Below are 19,121 nucleotides of genomic sequence, written 5' to 3'. Positions count from 1 at the left end.
TGGGATTTGACCCTATGCTCGAAATGACAGAAACTCCAGTTCCGAACTGAATGCAACTTCCTTTATAGGCTAACACAATCGGATTAACCAGCCTAACTACTCAGTGTATTTTAATTGTTATACAATCAAACCAACAAAATTCCTGGCCTAAACATTTATAAATTATTTTGTACGCTTACTTTCTTAAGACTAGGTAACATGAAAATTTTTGAAGCTTTCTAGGCCTGATGCAGACCTAGTCTACTTTAGACTGATGATGAAGGACTAACCTAACAGAGTAGGATAACCTTTAGTGTGCAATTCCACTGGAAAACAATCAATGCCTTGTCTAAGGGTTAAGGGTACCAGTAGGCCTTAAGCACAATGCAACCACGGCCTTGCCTACCTACGAGATGCCACTGGACTTTATAAAGTAGGTTTAAGCTATTTCATGAATATGCTTAAAAAAAAAAAAAAAAAAATATTTCCTCGGATTAAAACACGTTTGCGACCCGCATACACCGTGACACTCCCACAACCACCTTCACTTCACTTCCTTAGGCCTACGCGAGAGGGGGGAGGGGAAATCGGCCTAACCGAAGGCCTAAGCAGGAGGCGGCCTAGGTTTTAGTTATAATAATCACAGCTTCTCGAGTCGCCATAGTAGTGTGGACTTTTTAATCCGTCAAACGGAGGCCGCCATCGAATTTGGGCGTTGGCGACTAGCCCCAGGTGGGCCAAGTCTCCCCCAAAAAAATACCTTCTCGGACGAACACCTGGCACAGACTCACCTTCTACCCCCATTTCTCCCCCGACAAAACCTTCCCCTACACAAACACAAGACACCAATTCCTCGCATTTCTCTACATCGTTAGACCTCTGGGAGATGAAAACTCCCACACACTCAACAATAAACATCAGAGAGAGTTCAGACACTGGCGGAAACGGTGTGACATTCCCACGCAAACAAAATAAACAAACAAATCGCAGTCCTCCGGGGCGAATTCCTTTCATCGCAGAAGTAGCCTAGAAGAAGAAGAAGAAGAAGCACAACAGATCTCTCTCTCTCTCTCATCAGCTGTCCACATGAATGACATACTTCGCATTCCACGGCCCAAAGGATTAATTCGACTCTCAGTTCGACACTGCGAGGTGCTGCCGAGGACCTCGTCGGATGACTTCGCGTCACGCGAACAGGTTCGACGACGCCGTCGACCTGTTAAACGAGTGAAACGACCTCACAAACGAGACGGGGTGCGTCTCGCCTTACCGAGTGGTGTCGCCCGTCTGAGGGAGAGCTGTCATGCTCCTAGTCAATTGAGAGTTTACAGATCTCACTCTCGCTGTTTCATCGATTTTAATTGATATTTCTCACTCACAACCATTTTAAATTTAATATACGTGATTAAATGGTATACATTATAAAATTTATGAGTTAATTATATTTTATCGCCAACAAAATTCCAACACATTATAGTTTCTCCGTTGACTCACAGCAATGCCAACAAAGCTCTAAATGAGCGGAAATAGGTAATTTGAGAGCATCGTGTAATATCTTTTATCGAAAAATAATGTAATCCAACCCCAATAAAACTATGTTACCTTCCTTTAACGAACATCTTGATACGGCGGACGACAGTAAATGCAATTATGCTTTTTAAAACCATAAAACTTACTTATTTATGAATACTGTAATATAAATGTCGTCAGCTCGTACGACATCTTAGACCAATTACATCATTATTCGGGTGACAGATGACGAAAGAATCGCAGTTTTCTAAGAAAGGGAATTTATCCGGAGACATGTCACCTTAGGTTATAAGTTATGAATATTGCAGTCAATGAACTTCATTCCAAGTGCTAACGCACGTATCGGAAATTGATGTGAATTGCAAATTGTAATGTTAAAAAGTGATCGGTAACTTCTTTTGATCAAAGGCGATCACAAAATTAAACGAAGTTGATGGAGACAATACTCTAAAAGCAATCTTTTCCAAGTTGCATTAACTTTCGCTTACATTCACTTCGGTCAGGGGAGGAGAGAGAGAGAGAGAGAGAGAGAGAGAGAGAGAGAGAGAGAGAGAGAGAGAGAGAGAGAGAGAGAGAGATCCTGCCAGTTTCGACTTTCATCTTCGGCAGGGGGACTGCAATTCCTCATTCCTCTAACCTCTACGGAAGAATATGGTCTGTCAATCGCCTGTCTCTCTGTCTCTCTTTGTCTCTCCCTTCGCGTGGCCTCCGAGTGACTCCGTGGGTCACCCCTTGGCACCCCTGCAACACATGTTTTGAGTTGATTATACGCTTGTGCAACAATGCTTATAGGTTAGAGGCGGGGATATAATGTAAGAAGCAGACGACGTACTTGGAGATGTGGATTTTCTCTCTCTCTCTCTCTCTCTCTCTCTCTCTCTCTGTGTGTGTGTGTGTGTGTGTGTGTGTGTGTGTTATTGTTCCATGTTCCCTCGCCTTCATTTTACCTGGAACATGGCCTTATGTAAAAATAAATATACACTGAATATAGTTATTAATACATTAATTAAATACATTGTATACAGCTGCAAAATCGGCTTGCATCAAATAAATATACTCTTAATATACTTATACATACACTAAATAATACATATTATCAATTATATTTCACTGTCTTAATCATTCTTCCAAACACGTACTATAATATAATATTATTTTACCTTTCTCATAAATATTTATCACTTTTCAATTGTCGCTCCTTTTTTTTGCTTCCAACGAAAACATCGACTTCCTTTATAAAACTTCATATCACATTACTTTATTAAATAGTTCATAACTTGCTATACGATTCTTTTTTCAAACATTGAAAATCTCTTAAGTCACATTCCTCTCTTGTACCCAACCCATTTACTTTCATTTCAGTCATTAAATTCCACATTAGCATAATATTTCCAGGAACAATCACCACCATACATCATCTATATCATTACCATTACATAAATAACATTCATCTGCCAATTAACAACATTCCCAATACCATATTGTCTCATTTCAAATTAAACAATCACTGTATACTGTGATGCATCGGATATTCTATATTATATTTTTGTAAGCTGATGGTATCATAAATGTATTTCTGCTTTCCACGTAAAAAGTAATGACATTTGAAAAGAAATTCTCAGGGTGATGTAAAATGTCTAATTCATGGCGCGCGGCACAATGCAATATACCCGACCTGCAGAACGCCATTGACACTTTTCCTTCACCCAGTCGGGGGAAAAAAAGAGTGCTGCCTTCTCTCTTTCTTTCCCTTCTCGCTTAATGGTTGGCTGGAATGTGTGTCTGTCTGGATGACTCATATTTCCTGCCTGGGACCGTCGAAAATAAAAGTTGTATTCTTTCCCCCCGCGATGCCGATTGTCGAGGGAAGTCGCTGGCGTCACTTTTGGAGGTTTTGTACATCTTTACCAGCAGCACTCAACCTGTCGTTAGGCGCAGGGTCTACTAACGGCGGCGGAAAAGAAACGGTTCATTCATCCTTCATTTGTGAAATAAATGAAGTGATTATTCAATCTCAGAGGCGCAATTAAGTCATTGCGACTATAGCGAGACAGGAGAAGAGGCGCTGTCACCTCTAATTAAGCCATTGTTTGCATAAATGAAGTCGTTTCAAGAGAGGTGTTCGTGTTAGGCCGATGTTCTAGAGGTGAGTCATGCAATTTAGAAGTGATTGTGGAGATGTATGATGGAATAATGATTGTGAAAATCCGCATGAAAGATGAATAATGGAGTACAGATTGTGAAGATCCACAACATCACAACACGTGCTTTCATATTCGTTGATGGAACTGAGGGACCGTTATTTTAGCGGTATCTGTTATTGAGGCTTTTTACTGGGGAAGCCTGATTGCAGATGAGTGGCACATGCATTACATAAGAAATGGATCTCTCTCTCTCTCTCTCTCTCTCTCTCTCTCTCTCTCTCTCTCTCGGGAAGTATCCAGATGGCCTTTTGGGTCAAGGTTGTACGGCCAAGATGAAAGGGATTCCAGTATCACTTCGAAATGTACTGCTTCATATTAGCGCCAGGCAATCGGTGCTCTCTCTCTCTCTCTCTCTCTCTCTCTCTCTCTCTCTCTCTCTCTCTCTCTCTCTCTCTCTCTCTCTCTACGTCGAATGATCGAAATCTCGACCCTCATTGGGAAAAGTCAGTCAGTCAGAACAGTCAACTTCCTCTTTGCCCGTCTCAGTGCAGAGAGAGAGAGAGAGAGAGAGAGAGAGAGAGAGAGACGCCAGCAAAATATAAAAACTTATATTAAAATAAAACTTATGTTTGTTCAGCTCTTTCGTGAACGTGGAACTTACGTTGTTTTTAAAAGCATTAAGCAAAGAATTTCTAATATACAAGAAACACTTAACATTCAAGACACTAGGAAAAACGGCAAAATAAACAGTTCCATGATTTCCACTTTGTGCGTGTGCACAGACAACCGGATGTGTACGCACATACAAGTACACTCACCCACACACACGCGTTAGTGCTCAACATCTGTTGCACCGTAAGAGTTGGCTTGAGGAAGACTGTGCACCGTTTACTCAAACACGCACACGAGCAGGTAGACACACGCACACACTCTCTATTATTATTATTATTATTATTATTATTATTATTGGAGTAATAGTGTTGATCTCATTTTGAGTGGGTTAATTCTGTTTAACCCTAACCTTAGGCGCGTGCGCATGCGCGCACATACGGCTTAAGGAATTGTCATTCTTAAACCGGTTATGAATATAGGCTTAAAGAATGGCTATTACCTAAGCAGTAAGTGTGCGCAGGCGCGTGCGTTTAGACTTATATTAATCTCTCTCTCCACATACACAAAGCATCTATATATACGGCGATCGTAAAACTATGGGACTAGGTACTGCAGCAAGAACATTACGCAGGGATTAAGGTACTGCACACAAGATTTATCTATACACAAAAACCTAAGACTACAGGACAAAGAATTATATATGAAGATTGAAGATTAAGCTCTCTCTCTCTCTCTCTCTCTCTCTCTCTCTCTCTCTCTCTCTCTCTCTTCACACACACACACACACACACAAAGTATTTATCTATACACAAAAACCTAAGACTACAGGACAAAGAATTATATATAGGAAGATTTCGTACTGAAGATTAAGCTCTCTCTCTCTCTCTCCACACACACACAAAGTATCTATCTATACACAAAAAAACCTAAGACTACAGGACAAAGAATTATATATAGGAAGATTTCGTACTGAAGATTAAGCTCTCTCTCTCTCTCTCTCTCTCTCTCTCTCTCTCTCTCTCTCTCTCTCTCTCTCCACACACACACACACACAAAGTATTTATCTATACACAAAAACCTAAGACTACAGGACAAAGAATTATATATAGGAAGATTTCGTAAAGATTAATTATAACACACACAAAAATTTACACAAAAAAACCTAAGACTGCAGGACAAAGAATTATAACAGGAAAATTTCGTACTGAAGATTCAGCTCTCTCTCTCTCTCTCTCTCTCTCTCTCTCTCTCTCTCTCTCTCTCTCTCTCTCCTGTAAAACCAGCGACACACTAGAAAAATAAAATAAAACGCAAATCTCTTTGAATGAAACCCTCAAGATACCGACAAGGTCGACAGCGATCCAGATTTGTTACATCACATGATGACCCTCTGGGAGGAAAAGTTCTCTGGTGTGCACTGGTCATTGAACACTTGAAATGCTTCAAGCGCACAATGAAATGCTTGAGAGAGAGAGAGAGAGAGAGAGAGAGAGAGAGAGAGAGAGAGAAGAGAGAAAATTTCATGATGATCCATAATTGCGAGAACCAACAATAGACATTAGAAAGCATACGAAACACCGTTAATTAAGCACAGAATGATAAGGGCGAGAGAGAATGAAAATTTCTCATGACGATCCACAATTGCGAGAACTAACAATAGACATTAGAAAGCATACGAAACACCGTTAATTAAGACTGGCACAGAATGACGAGAGAGAGAGAGAGAGAGAGAGAGAGAGAGAACAATCTCAGGGATAAGTCACATTCGCGAGAATAAGCACTAGACATTAGGAAGGACATGAAACGTCATTAGTCATACAATCATTAGGCCTATATTAAAATACGAAGATAGATACGATATTCGTTTGCTGAGGATCTAATTAGGCCTATAAGATGCGTAAGCTAATGAACAACATTTAACCAAGGAGGTTGAGAAGAACCCTGAGTGCAAAACGAGGCAAGTGTCTTACTTCGTCAAAATTGAAATGCAAGTCACACGTGTGACGTACCACATCGGCTTCCCTCAAATGCTGACGACTGCGCGTGTGTTCTTTTACGAGAAAACATTCTTGGAATAAAAAAGCCTTTTTTTTCCCTCACAGTCGATACCGGTCATTTGGCCATTGTACTCCGTGTGACAAGTCACCAAATAGGCTAAGAATAGGGAAATGATGGCATTACGACCATACAGTTCCGCTGGGCAAATTTGGTCTCGCCCATAAATCAGTTTCCAGATGGACTTCTGGTATGGGTTTGGCGCTGCCGCGCCCAACCGACAGTCTCCTATAACTATGCTCTCTCTCTCTCTCTCTCTCTCTCTCTCTCTCTCTCTCTCTCTCTCTCTTGTTCATCCGATATGACATAGATGAAAGATTCCGTATCTGTACCCAGTTAAGTTATATTCAGTTAAAAAGACATACATTGTATTGATAATCTCGTTGATCGCGTAGGGAAAACTGTACATTATTTTAATCGATGTGTATGAACCATTCTCCAAACATTAGTCAGTTATTGTGTGTTAGTTTGTTTCATAAATGACTAGGAAATCAAACACTATTTAGTCTGTTATATTGTGTTAGATTTCGCTTAGTCTAATGAATAACTCGACTGCAGAGTGAAGAATGGACCTCATTATTCATCCACTTCCGCCTCTAAGAATCCTCGTGTTTCCAACATTACTAAACACATCTTAATCTTGGGGAGTTTTAAATTTCGTTTACGCGTCCATCTTGAAATAAGAAAGAAGTCAATGGGTGTAAATATGAGAAACAATCCGAGAACATCGGAAAAAAAAGTTTTGACAACTATACTCATTTAGAATACTAAACTCACGACTCACGTAATAACCTATATCAATTACATATAACTTTCAAACCAATCCTTTATGCTAATACTTTCGTTAAAAGGTTCCACACACACACTGTAGCGCTTTAAGTAAGCTATTTAGGTCAAACGTTCACCTGATGTCTCCGTCGAACGGGCGAGTATGTACAGTAATGCTGCTGTCGTCGAGTGTCGATAGGCCGACTCACCCAGCGTCTGTCTGGCTCTCGAAGCTTGTGGGTGGCACGATCGATAACAGCAATTTTTGTTATATCTTTTTTTTTTTTTTTTTTTTTTGGGCTGTGAGTGACGGGCTTTTAATTAAAAAAAATCATAGCGTCTTGATATAAAACATTTAGGTAAGCACAAGCAAAAATGCAACATAGAACTACTAAACTACCAACTAATTACTGTGACTGTAATAGTTATTTTTTGTCCTTTTGCTCAATAATTAGATAAAATTTCAACACATTTAAATAACTTTTATGCAGTCGTTCAGGGTACATGGCTGCCATTTCTACACTGCTGTCTTTGTCATAAATGAAGCCTGTAGCTTTAGGTCGTAAGGTTCCATGGATATACCGTCTTAGCATGTCCATAGAACCGTACGACCCAAAGCTGACATCAGCACTAGCTTAAACATCACCCCAAAATCCTAAACTTTATATTATACCATCCCAAAAGCCTGGACTTACATAATACCAAAAGCCTAAACTTTTTATAACACCATACCGAAATCATACTTATCAACCCCAAAAGATAGACTTTTTATTATACAATCCCAAAACCAAAGGCCTAGACATTATATAATACGCCACCCCAAAAGCCTACACTTTTTATTACACCATCCCAAAAGCCTAGACTTATTAATATATCACGCCCAAAAAGCATAGACTTACTATTATGTCATCCCAAAAGCTTACACTTATATCATCCAAAAACCTAGACTTACTATACTATATCACCCCAAAAGCGTAGACTTATTATATCCCATAAGCAAGCCTGGTCTTGATTACATCATCCCAAAGCGTAGACTTATTCTTATATCATCCCAAAAGTCTAGACTTATTATCTCATCCCAAAATGACAACCGGAAACGATGACTGCCATTCTGATGAAGCCTCGCAAGACATCGTGTCCATAACAAGAAAGAAAACGGCCCATTACGGCAGCAACCTTTTCCCTCTTTTGGTCACAACCGAGTATAAATGGATGGCCGTGTTGATCGCCATACACTAGAGGAATCTTAAGACGAAGCCATAACAATATAAGTTTGCGTCCAAAGTGATTATGTGTAAGTCACATTCACCCGAAGCGTGAGTCACTCTCTCCTGACCGCAAAAGACTGATCCGATAATGGATGACGTAACCAGTCTATAGACGCATGACTGTCACCCATTCCATCTCTGGCTTCCTTTCAATCGACAATTGTCATCACCATAACTGCGTAACGCCAGATAACTTACAAAAGCAATCAATCACGTTGACTGGATAATAAAATCTCTTCTACAAGGTATCCACTCGAACCATGGCGGCTCTAGACAAATGCCTTCGAAGGATGGAAGACGAAGTATATCGTTATTTGTTAAGAAGCCCAAGGCTGCTTAGACCACATGACTCAAACGAACTGTGAAAACGGTCGCTTGTCTCTTAACTTTTCTCTGTAGCTTCCGCAGTCATTCCTTTGCATTCGTTTGTTGTTAGCCAGTAAGTACCTTATGTCTAATAGCTGGTTTAATGGGCGGTATCGATGGAAAGTACTTGCATTGCAATAATAAAAACCGATTTGATAGTTCTACCAACAATAACTAAATCGTATTTAAGGTCCTGCCCAAAATAAGGAGGCCTTGTACGTCCTCAGCTTATCTGAAATACTGTCAAACCAGAGAACTTTCTCCTAGAAAAAAAAGGAAGAACCCTAGGGCTATCAGTTATCAGCCTATTAAAAAGTTGAATACGTCACGTTTTTACAAACTGGTAGAGTTTCTCATTAATCATTGTCTAACCATTTATCGACCTTGTGGGGTTGACTCTGCACCTTGAAGGCTATTATCAGATTAAAATGGTTTTGTTGTACAAAGCTTATTGTATGATTAAAATAAAAGGATGGGAAGACTCAAAGTATATGGTTATTCTTTAAGAAGACCAAAGCCTGCTTAGACGAAATGACTAACGAAGAGTAAAAACACGTCATTTGTCCCTTTAACTTTTGTGTAGCTTCGGGAGAGAATCGTTTGCATTTGTTTGTTCGTTATAGCCAGTGCCATAGGTCTCATGGCTGGCTTATCGTGCGCTATCGATGGAAAGTATATTTACAATATTGTGGTTAAAACCGGTTTTATCGGGTTACCAACCATTACTAAATTATACTGTACTTTAAAGGCTCTGCTCAAAATCAGGCCTTTTACATCCTAAGCGTATTTTAAATACTCCGTCAAACCGGGGAACTTTCTTCAAGAAGAAAAGGCAGAAGAAAAAGACTGGGGCTATGAATTATCAGCCTGTTAAAAATCGAATGCGTCACACTTTTGCAAACTGATATATTCTCTCATTTATCAAGCTCTAACCATTGGTCGACCTTGGGAGGTTGACGCTACACCTAAACAGCATACTTTATGATTAAAATTATTTTGTTGTATAAACTTATTGTATGAATAAAACCTTTAAGCCCCATCCATTACTATGGTTTATGTACGTACCCACAGGGGACAAATGTAAAAACATATATACTAATCCTGACATCTTGAGTTTTAAAGGAGTTATACATTGCAGTGAAAATGTACTGTGTGTGTGTATATATATATATATATATATATATATATATATATATATATATATATATATATATATATATATATATATATGCTATACGTAACATACAGGAAGCCAGCTTGAAACTAGACTCTTATGAAACGGATACTGGTTTAGTAATCTTAGGCTCCAAACATAAATCATCTGAATTAGTGACCTTGTGGTTATTTAAAATTAGAATCCTTGTATTCTAAATAAGTTATGACCTGAGGGAAAGGGTTATTTTTAGAATCTATATTATTTTTATTGTTACTATTATTATTATTATTATTATTATTATTATTATTATTATTCAGAAGAAGCCTACAACAGGGGCCACTGACTTGAAATTGAAGCTTCCAAAGAATACGGTGTTCATTTGAAAGAAATTACAGAAAGTAACAGTAAATACAGAAAGAAGAGACATCAGTTATTAGAAAAGAAAAAGTAAATTAACAAATAAATAACTAAATAAAAGAAGTAAAGTATTAAAAACGAGGAGAATTGTTTTAGGGAAGCAATGCACTGAATCTTCGCTTGAAACTTTTGAGGTTCCAAACTGCACGACATCCCCAGGGAGACTTCCGCAGTCCAATAAAGAGTCAGTGCTCTATCACATCTGTCAGTGAGCAGAGATGTCCGAAAATATCTCACAGCATGCGTCTGGCTACTGTCAAGTCATTTGTAGATAAAATTCCATTGCTCTGACGTACCTTTTGGGGTTATCAGATAAAACTATGAATGTTATCTTTACTCTTGATCGTTTTGTCTTATCAGAACTTGAAAGTTTTCTTTTTCCCAGATACCCACTTTCGGATTTACAAATTTATCTGTGTCTAATTTTATGTTCCCCAACATGATATAATGGACGTGACCCAGATTATTTGTTACATAGGCCTACGAACGAAAGCAACTGGTACGTCAACAGTTCAAGCGAAGATGCAACGAACTGATACCCTAAAGCAATTCTTGTTTTTTAATATTTTACTTGAATTTTTTATGATATTTCTCAATTTATCTTTTTTTTTCTTCTACGATAACTGCTCTCTTCTTTTTGTATTTCCTAATACCTGAAGTTAATTCTATCAAATGAACACCATATTCTTTGGAAGCTTGAATTACAAGTCAATGACAACTGTGGGTTTGTTCCATACGAATAAGGTTTTATCTTCAGAAGAATAATAGTGATTATAAAAACGTACTATATGTAGATTCAACAGTGACCATTTCTGGCTACGCATTGAATCTAATCTTGCCAGTTTTCACCGAGTCTATGGATGGGACTAATCGAGAGAGAGAGAGAGAGAGAGAGAGAGAGAGAGAGAGAGAGAGAGAGAGAGAGAGAGAGAGAGAGAGAGAGAGAGAGGTAACACTTGTGACACAATACTTCCGGCTTTGTATCGAACACAGAAATTCCCATAAGAGATGTACCCTAACATACTATAACTAGCTACACTCACGACGGCTCAAATACCTGTTAAGTCACACAGGTAACATTCCACAGTGCTGACGGTGCTGATATGCCAACAGGTAAAGCCTTACGGGTTTGCACAACAGACACCTTTAGGAAGTCGTTGGCTACGCCTATATTCGTGGCGTCAAGCTGTCTGGCGCTACGCACTGGTCACGGTTGAAAGGAAGCCTGAATTCAAGAAGAATATTACTCATCCATATTCTTTCTTTTGCTGAGTCTTCAGCTGACAACTCTTTTAAACAGAGTCTGCAGAGAGAAGAGAGAAAGAACTTACAGAAAAAGGTGACAGACAAATAAATACGAGAGAATAGAAAATAAAAACAGGAAATTCAAGAGACGTCAGCTGCACAGAGCGGGAGTGAATCAGTTCCTGGCTTGAACATTTGGAGATCAGAGGCTTCCACAGCTGTACTGAGCGACTGTTCCTTTAGATGTAACCAAGATATAGCTCCTGCCTAGCGTTGCGAGCAAAAACAGCTACAACAGGTCAGGTAAAGAAGAGTGCAGAGGATGTTTGTCGTTGTAGTTCATTGTATACAACAAACATAAAGAACTCAGTGTCTATGATACATAGGCCTATCTGTCTAAAATCTGTACCACTCTTTTCTTGGTAGAGTGGACGGGAGCTTTGGGATGGTTTTTTCCATAAATGATGCAAAATGATGATTAAAATTTTCCATATACCTAACAAACATCAGCAACAAATACATACACAACTTACACACATATGTATATATAAATATGTATATATATAAATATGTATATATATAAATATGTATATATATATATATATATATATATATATATAAATATGTATATATATATATATATATATATATATATATATAAATATGTATGTATATATATATATATATATATAAATATATATATATATATATATATAAATATACATATATATATATATATATATATATATATATATATATATATATATATATAAATATGTATATATATATATATATATATATATATATATATATAATATATATATATATATATATATATATATATATATATATCTTTATCACTTACACAATTGTTCTGTGCATTAATACAATTACCAACAGGACCTCATTAAAACTGGATGGTGTCTAGCGGTAGATACTTGACACTGGGAACTGTTAGTCCTGGAAAGCTTGTAACTTTTCTTGAATAAATATCTCCGCTAGATACCATCCATTTTTAATGAGGTCCTGTTAGCAATATACAATACTAACATGCTGTACATACATATACATAAAGACACGTATATTTACCCAAAATATGACGAAGTAATATTTTTCCTTCTTTTTCAAACTAGATTTTAAGACAGGCGACTAATTACACATTTCTAAACCAACGCAACCTATCTAAAATTGTTTTTTTCTTAAATGTAATTCTTTTCAACCTTCATTCACTTAATAATTACACGTATAAAAACCCTCTCACAAACTGAAATAAAAACCCGTTTACACCTTTCACTCAGGACGAGATCACGCACGCCACCAAGTTATTGAAAAAAAACGAATGACGTCATTCGCAAATAATAAAGTTCGCCAACTTTATCCATGAAATGATCAGAGTCGTGGAGGAATCTCAGAACTGGCTTTTTATATTTTTATTTTCTATAAAAATAAATAGCTCAAGAATCATTTCACGACTTTACAAAAATTTTTTATCTATGCTACCTTAGTATGTGTGGCACTAGAGAGATTCAACGCACTATCTATCTACCTACTAATATATATATATATATATATATATATATATATATATATATATATATATATATATATATATATATATATATAGAATAGAACATAGTATTGAGGCCACAAGCCAGGCGCTTGGACCTATGAGGGCCTTCAGCGCTGAAGGGCAAATTGAGAGTAAAAAGGTTTTAAAGTTGTAACAGGAGGAAAATCTCCACTATGAAATAATGGTTAGAAGGTGGACAGTAAGATGGAAGAGATAATATGAGTGGAGGTATAGTAAAAGGAAAAACAAATATATATATATATATATATATATATATATATATATATATATATATATATATATATATATATATATATATATATATATAGTTTTCAGAACTAACGAATAAGTCCATCAAATTTTTGACATGTCAAAACCTTGGCATAAAATCGGAACCCAGTAATTTACTATTTTCATAAGTCATTAATGACAAGACGCATATGAAAAAAATCTAAAAAAAATAATAAATGAAATAAAAACATTCCTAGACTCATGTCCCATGAAACCAAAATCTAGGACGTTTACTAAAAGGCCCACGATAGAAAACTCACATAATTAACAAATCTGTCCAATTAAGATTGAAATTTGCGGCCGTATAACATCTTGTCAAGCGAGATACAATCACTCCACAGCTATACAACTTCTCAAGAGTCACCACAGGTCAAAGGGCACAGAGGAGAGGTCTTTGATACGCAGAGGAAGGACAAAGAGTCCTGACCACAACTACATTTTGCTAACATGGCGTCTCGAACTTTGATTACGCTGGTTGGGAAATATTCAAGCAGGCGTTGGGAGGGAATATGATTCATCTGTTTATGTCTATTACGAACTGGCAGCAAATGAAAGTTGTAATCATGTCAGTACGGCGAACATAACATAACTAGTGTTATAAGTAATGATTTTACGAGATCGTAGGCCTAGCAGTATCCGTATTTGGGGAGTGAAGCCAGCCGCGGAATTACGGTACACAATTTGTATCTCATTTGTTCATAACCGATGTAACGAACCTGATAGTGTATACTCACACATATATATATATATATGCACACACACATACACGCTATCAAGTAAGATACAAATTATCTACCAAATTCGCAAGATTGGCTTCACTCCCCAAATGCAGATTCTGCTAGGCCTACGATTTCGTAAAATCATTATTCATAACACTAGTTACGTTATGTTCGCTGTACTGACTTGATTACAACTTTCATTTGTTGCCTGTTCGTAACAGACATGAATAGAGGAATCATATCTCCCTCCGCCCCACCCGCCTGGTGAATATTTCTAGACCAGCGTAAACAAAGTTCGAGACGCCATGTTAGCAAAATGCGGTTGCGGTCAGGACTCTTATATACATACTTACGTACACATTTGCATATATATGTATGTATGTAAGCGAATACCACAGGAAAATGACAGGCAGAAGTTTAGTATCAAGCGCTTTCGCGTGATGTTTATTAACTTGCGTGTATGTATGTATATATATATATATATATATATATATATATATATATACAAGTGTGTATATCCATACATATATATACAAATATGTATGTAAGTATGTATTCATGTAGACGTGGCACTCAGAACCCCGTTTAAATATATCTATCGTACAACCTAAGATTTGCCTTTTAACCTAACTTTTTATAACAACAACTGCTTAAAATCATTACTAATGGAGAGACATTCTATCTATATTCTAGGCATTTTGTTTGTACCTTTACAAGAAAACAAATCTAACGAGATAAAATTATAATCATTCTTTCCTGCCAAATTCTCATCACATTAGTAAGCGCTCGTGTCCCCCCAAAATCACTTTTGGGTCATCTATTTATTTATACATCCGTTTAAATACCCACTATGCAAAAGGAAGACTCATCTAACTGAATGTAAGAAATTACTTTCCTATGGACGGTCAGTGGTTTCTGTATGGAAATAAATATGAATTACGAAATTGTTTAACAATTTCTGTACTGTGTGCTTCGGTAAAATGTAAAATCCATGAATTGAATATAGAATTTAGGCCAAAGGCCAAGCACTGGGATCTATGAGGTCATTCCGCGCTGAAACGGAAATTGACAGTAAAAGGTTTGAAAGGTGTAACAGGAAGAAAACATCGCAGTTGTACTGTGAATCAAGTTGTTAGGAGATGGTGGAAAGTAAGATGGAAGAGAATATGAAAGGAGGTACAGTAAAAGGAACGAAAGGGGTTGCAGCTACATGGAATAAATAGAATGTTGAATGTGTGACAGATCTAACAATATATAATTACTGTATATATATATGCGTACAAAATCAACAGTTCCATAACGTATATCTTAATACATTTACTCGCTTATAATTATCAAGCTTATTTTTCCCTCTACCAAAAATTTACTTTCAGTGCACTTCTGTGACGTGTTTCACCTCCCCCCACAACTCTCTCTCTCTCTCTCTCTCTCTCTCTCTCTCTCTCTCTCTCTCTCGTGATGTCCCTCCTAACGCGTACAATACACGTCTCGTCCCCGTATCATGATTTTAAATGACGACACAGCGGATTTTCGTTGCAATGGAATGGCTTGACCAATCTGGCTACCGTTATGGGCTATACTGTGATATCTTCTTTCTGTATGAAGGATATGTTGTGATATCTTCTCTCTGTATGAAGGATATATTGTGATAACTTCTTTCTGTATGAAGGATATGTTGTGATATCTTCTCTCTGTATGAAGGATATATTGTGATAACTTCTTTCTGTATGAAGGATATGTTGTGATATCTTCTCTCTGTATGAAGGATATATTGTGATAACTTCTTTCTGTATGAAGGATATGTTGTGATATCTTCTTTTTGTATGAAGGATATGTTGTGATATCTTATTTCTGTATGAAGGATATGTTGTGATATCTTTTTTTTGTATGAAGGATATGTTGTGATATCTTCTTTCTGTATGAAGGATATGTTGCGATATCTTTTCTCTATGAAGGATATGTTTTGATATCTTTCTGTATGAGGGATATGTTGTGATATCTTCTTTCCGTGTGAATGATATGTTGTGATATATTTTTTGTATGAAGGATATGTTGTGATATCTTTTTTCTGTATGAAGGATATGTTGTGATATCTTCTTTCTGTGTGAATGATATGTTATGTATTTTTTTGTATGAAGGCTATGTTGGATATCTTCTTTCTGTGTGAAGTCAAGATTCCGACCCTTTTGGGGTTTCCGGTCTTCGTGTTCAGAAACTGGAAACTTGAATTAGCAATTCCAGTTCGATAAAATGTTGTTATTCATCTTAATCTCTTTTTATATATTTATACTTTTTAAATAAATCGTGAGTAAAGAAATGCGGTTAGAATCATCGACGAAGGAAAGAATTTCACCCTAAAGATGAGAAGTTATAAGATTGAGTATTATCTCTTAAGACATTTAGGAGACACCAAAGGACTTTGGACTTGTAGAATAAGGGAAATTAATTTCCTTCGGTCTGAAAACTAAGTCGAGGCATTGTCGGGACGGAGAGAGAGAGAGAGAGAGAGAGAGAGAGAGAGAGAGAGAGAGAGAGAGAGACCATGTTCAAATTGAATTACTGACGTTACAAAAAATAAAAAAAAGAAAAAAAAAAAAAACTGAATTGGATTAAAGTTCGAGACAATCATTTCGTCCATGAAAGGAGACTGACGGTGCACCTGTAAACTGGCCCCCACCCCCAAAAAAAGGGTCTTAAAAAGAGGTTTAGTGTTGCAGAATTGAAAACACACTACGTTTTAGTGATGCTCTGAACAAGTTTTGTTTTTATAAAGTTTCCGATATTTTTGGCAATTTCTGAAATAATAGTGAGACCATCCAGTCTGTAGACACAGCCCGAAGCTGGGAAAGATACAGTATTGCTTACAACATACAGTTCCTCAGAATGTATTTTTGGGAGAATACAGAATATAATACCTCATCCTCCCAGCGAATCACGACAACTGAACAAAATAAACTTTTAAGCTTTCAAGGAATATACCTAAAATTTCATATATATATATATATATATATATATATATATATATATATATATATATATGTATAAAGCTAAAAGTTTTTGTTCAGTTGTTGTGATATATATATGGGAGGATGAGATATATATATATATTCTATATAAAATATATATTCTGAGGAACTATATACTGTAAACAATACTATCTTTCCCAGCTTCGGGAAACTTTGTAAAAACAAAACTTGTTCAGGCCATCACTAAAACGTTTGTTTTTCAATTCAGGCCATCACTAAAACGTTTTGTTTTTCAATTCAGCAACAAAAAACCTGTTTAGACCTTTTTTTCGGGACCCAGTTCACAGGTGTACAATTAATTTCCTTTTATGTAGGAAATGATTGTCTCGAACTTTCATCAGATTCAATTTTTTATTTCCGTTTCCTTCGATTTTTTGTAATTTTTTTGTATTTTCGTGGTTTCCTTTCCTCTGGCCATTTTTACTGTATTTTAGGCAGAGGATATTTTATTTTTCATATTTTCTAAGTATCACAGACAGACACATATATATATATATATATATATATATATATATATATATATATATATATATATATACGAAAATAAAACAAAATTACAAAAAATAGAAGGAAACGGAAATAAAAATCTGAATCGGATGAAAGTTCGAGACAATCATTTCCTACATAAAAGGAAACTGATTGTACACCTGTGAACTGGGCCCCGAAAAAAAGGGTCTAAACAGGTTTTTTTGCTGCGGCATTGAAAAACAAAACGTTTTAGTGATGGCCTGAATTGAAAAACAAAACGTTTTAGAGATGGCCTGAACAAGTTTTGTTTTTACAAAGTTTCCCGATGTTTTCGGCCATTCTGAAATATTAACTACTGTATAATTTCAGTCTGGAGACAGACAGCCGAAAGTTGGGGAAGATTACATTATTGTTTATAGTACAGTTCCTCAGAATGTATTTTTGGGAGAATAAACAGCATAAAATAATCTATCAGGTAATGTACTTAAAATTTTCCTAATGTATATAACGCGCATGCAAAGTCTATTTCTGTTGGGTAGAATCGCGATCGACGGTAACAGACTGCAGTTCCTTACAACTGGCTTGCCTTGTGAATGCATGAAAAACCAGGAAATACCAGTCACCTCGTTAAAGAAAAATCAGATACGTTCATTTCGAGTTTCACAATAGCAATGCACGATTTCTTCAGTACGGTCACGATTGCCGCAATTTTTCAACGGTTAAAAAAGTCTCGTTCACGTTACACAATACAATAAAAGAGTTTGGACTAAGCCATCATAGGCCAATTTTATACGAACGTGGATAATGGTTTTACTCACCAAAGGCTTGTTAAGTATACAATCCTTCCCGATGACGCTATATCTAGTCAAGTCTTCACTTTAAAAGAAACTCGGATAAGTTACACAGTTACCCTCTGTACTTTTTGCCAAGACGTCGGTAGAGTTCTTGCTGGTTGACCGTCCAGGACAGTACTGAAATTGGTGCTTCCAACTCAAGTTCCGATGTCCCTTATTAAAACCACGTGGGGATGTTGTTTACATTTAGTTCCCAGATGTACGATAACTATCCTTTTCTCGCCTACGTTTCGTCTTCCGTCCCAAAAAGCTATATGCATTTTCGTATGCTTATCTCCGACGATAATATACTGTTCATAAAGGATCCCAGTGTATACAAATATTTGATAATACATCAATGAATATACGATATATCGTGCATAAATACCCAAAATGTAGGAGAAAGTTTTCTCAAAAACTTAATCTCCGCCCGGAGGCCAGAGCTCGCTTCCAGTGAAGACCTACCTGGCTGTCCTTCTGTCGTTGTAAACATTTGAATCCCTGAAATCCCATGAGGGTTAAGGGGAGAAGGGTTTAGCTGGGATTAATGTTGTTTTCAAGGCACAATGACCGTTGGCCATGGCCGGCTATTTAATTTTTTTTTTTTTTGAGGATTTCCACAAAGCCACTCCTAGAAAATGAGGCTAGGAAGGCGTTCTGGGGGGGGGGAGGAG

General features: G+C 36.8%; 1 protein-coding gene across 14 annotated transcripts in view; it reads right to left on the bottom strand.

The window, feature by feature from the left end:
- tapas overlaps window positions 1-19,121 on the bottom strand; it is a 51,271-nt gene that overhangs the window by 27,497 nt on the left and 4,653 nt on the right. For 2 of the 14 annotated variants that reach the window (XM_067134648.1, XM_067134653.1), the window contains exon 1: window positions 18,433-18,587. The exons of 1 other annotated variant lie outside the window; for it this stretch is intronic. The gene's annotated coding sequence lies outside the window, so the exon portion shown is untranslated. Of the gene's footprint in view, window positions 1-770; window positions 1,003-1,078; window positions 1,298-7,225; window positions 7,322-18,432; window positions 18,590-19,121 lie in introns of those variants that run through there. 11 more of the 14 variants (XM_067134654.1, XM_067134655.1, XM_067134642.1 and 8 more) reach the window with 8 other exon arrangements.

This window comes from Macrobrachium rosenbergii, chromosome 36, assembly GCF_040412425.1.
Source record: "Macrobrachium rosenbergii isolate ZJJX-2024 chromosome 36, ASM4041242v1, whole genome shotgun sequence".
Classification (NCBI taxonomy): Eukaryota; Metazoa; Arthropoda; class Malacostraca; order Decapoda; family Palaemonidae; genus Macrobrachium; species Macrobrachium rosenbergii.
The sequence above is the reverse complement of the archived record's forward strand: the minus strand, read 5'-3'. Positions and strand labels throughout refer to the sequence as shown.